This window comes from Myotis brandtii, unplaced genomic scaffold (assembly GCF_000412655.1).
Source record: "Myotis brandtii unplaced genomic scaffold, ASM41265v1 scaffold488, whole genome shotgun sequence".
Lineage (NCBI taxonomy): Eukaryota > Metazoa > Chordata > Mammalia > Chiroptera > Vespertilionidae > Myotis > Myotis brandtii.
The window spans coordinates 1,900,139-1,902,879 of NW_005368638.1; the positions used below are offsets into that span (position 1 = coordinate 1,900,139).

A 2,741-nucleotide genomic window follows, 5' to 3' on the forward strand; every position below is an offset into this window, starting at 1 on the left:
TGGCTGGGCAGCACCTGCAGCCTGTGCCCTGCACAGAGGAAAGCTTCACTGGGGGTCACGGCTTGAGCCATGAGGGGTAAAATCTCTGTTTTTTTAAGTGAACACAATAGAAGCCCTCTCAGACAGCCTCCCTTGTGGAGTGACGGGCCTGGGATGATGATCGGTAAGGCCTTTTTCACACACAGAAGTCGGTCCCTGGTGAAAGGGGAGTAGGCCCAGTGAGGCGCTGACGGCTGCAGCTGAAACCTCTGGGAGCGCCTCTCCGTGACTTGCCCTGTTTCATGGATTCCAAGATGCACATTTTATTCTCATTTTACTACCTCGAGATCGGCAGTCTTAATATTGGCGTTGTCCAGGATTCAATGAACTATGTTACCTTTGTTAGCAAGTTTTTCATTGAAATAAGATTCACATACTATAAAGTTTATCATTGTTTAACAAGGTGCAATTTCAGTGATTTTTAGTATATTCACAAGTTGTGAATTACTAGCTAATTCCAGAACATTTTCATCACCCCACTCAGAGCCACTTACCTGTGAGCAGGTCTCGGTCCTTGAGTCCCCGCGCCTACCTATCGTCCAGAACTTGGTTCTCGCTCAGGGTGTGAGCTGCAGCAGGGGTGTGACTGCCACCCTCCCAGCACAGCTGGCCCCACACTTCTCGTGTCTTCTCGTGTCTGTGTGACCCACACAGGCGCTGGCTGGGCAGCACCTGCAGCCTGTGCCCTGCACAGAGGAAAGCTTCACTGGGGGTCACGGCTTGAGCCATGAGGGGTAAAATCTCTGTTTTTTTAAGTGAACACAATAGAAGCCCTCTCAGACAGCCTCCCTTGTGGAGTGACGGGCCTGGGATGATGATCGGTAAGGCCTTTTTCACACACAGAAGTCGGTCCCTGGTGAAAGGGGAGTAGGCCCAGTGAGGCGCTGACGGCTGCAGCTGAAACCTCTGGGAGCGCCTCTCCATGACTTGCCCTGTTTCATGGATTCCAAGATGCACATTTTATTCTCATTTTACTACCTCGAGATCGGGCTGTCTTAATATTGGCGCTGTCCAGGATTCAATGAACTAGGTTACCTTTGTTAGCAAGTTTTTCCTTGAAATAAGATTCACATACTATATAGTTTATCATTGTTTAACAAGGTGCAATTTCAGTGATTTTTAGTATATTCACAAGTTGTGAATTACTAGCTAATTCCAGAACATTTTCATCACCCCACTCAGAGCCACTTACCTGTGAGCAGTCACTTCCTGCTCTCTCTTCCCCCGATTCCCTGAGAGCCACTGATCTGTTTCCTCCCCCTGAGCTTGCCTGCTGCAGACAGTCAGGCAAGACAGTCTGGCCTTTTCGCTTAGCCTGTTCTTAAGGCTCACCCATGGTGCAGCGTGTATCAGCACTTCATTCCTTCACGTCGTGGCTAAATGGTATTCCATTGTATGGATAGGTGCTAGTTTTCTAGCCCATTCATCAGTTGATGGATATGTTCACTGCTTTTACTCTTTGGCTATCATGAATATGCTGCTGTGAGCATTTGTGCACAAGTTTCTGTGCGGACCTACTTTCAGTTCTCTGGTGTACATGCTAGAGCAGAATTGCTGGGTCATATGGGAGCTCTTATTTTAACTTTTTGAGGACCAGCCAGACTGGTTTCCAGAGATGCTGCTGCACTGTTTACCTTCCCGACAGCCGTGCGCGGGGTTGGTTTCTCCGCGTCCTTGCCAGCGTGAGTTACCGTCTTCTGATTCCCACCATCACGGTGGACTGCGGGGGCATGCCACTGTGGTTTAGACTCGTGTTTGCCTGATGACTGATGAAGTTGAGTGTCTGCTCATGTGCTTACTGGCTTCTTCATATATATTTTTTGGAGAAATGTCTACTCAAATATTTTGCCCATTTTTAAATTATTTGTCTTTTTATTGCTGAATGGTAGTAGTTCTCCTAGACCAGTGATGGCAAACCTCTGACACGCGAACTCATTTTTTTAGTTGATTTTTCTTTGTTAAATGGCATTTAAATATATAAAATAAATATCAAAAATATAAGTCTTTGTTTTACTATGGTTGCAAAGATCAAAAAATTTCTATATGTGACACAGCACCAGAGTTAAGTTAGGGTTTTTCAAAATGCTGGCACGCCGAGCTCAAAAGGTTCGCCATTGCTGTCCTAGACCTTATGATTAGCAAATGTTTTCTCCCATCCCGTGGGTTTTCTTTTCATTTTCTTGATAGTGTCCTTTGAAGCACAAAGTTCTGAGTTTTGACAACCTGCTTTGCCCCACCCTGTGTCTAGTTTTATAGGGCAGCACCTCCTTGTAGGTCTTTAGTCCTTTTTGAGTTCACTTTTGTATTTGGCGTGAGGGACGGTCCAACTCCCTTCTTTCGCACGCGGCTCAGCCGTGTCCCAGCCCCCTTTGTCGGAGAGACTGTCCTTCCCCGCGGCCGGCCTTGGCGCCCTTGCTGACGATCAGGTGGCCCTGAGCACAGGAGCTCGCTTCTGAGCTCTCACTGCCGTTACGTTGATCTGTGTCCTGTGCCAGGACCACCGGCAGGTTATCGTAGTTTTACAGTAAGTTTTGAGATTGGGAAGTGTCAGTCCTCAAATAAGCCCTCCTTTTGTAAGACTGTTGGCTCTTCTGGGTCCTTTGCAGGAAGTTATTTTCTTAGCCTTAGTCCTCCGCCCTGAGCCCTGAGCGGCAGAAACAGATCAAAGGCCTTTGGAGCCGTGTGTGCTCAGATAATCAGAA

At 47.4% G+C, this 2,741-nt stretch overlaps 1 protein-coding gene across 1 annotated transcript in view; it reads left to right on the forward strand.

The window, feature by feature from the left end:
* Positions 1–2,741, forward strand: part of GLI2 (GLI family zinc finger 2) — a 250,336-nt gene that overhangs the window by 237,506 nt on the left and 10,089 nt on the right. The gene's annotated exons all lie outside the window — the stretch shown is intronic.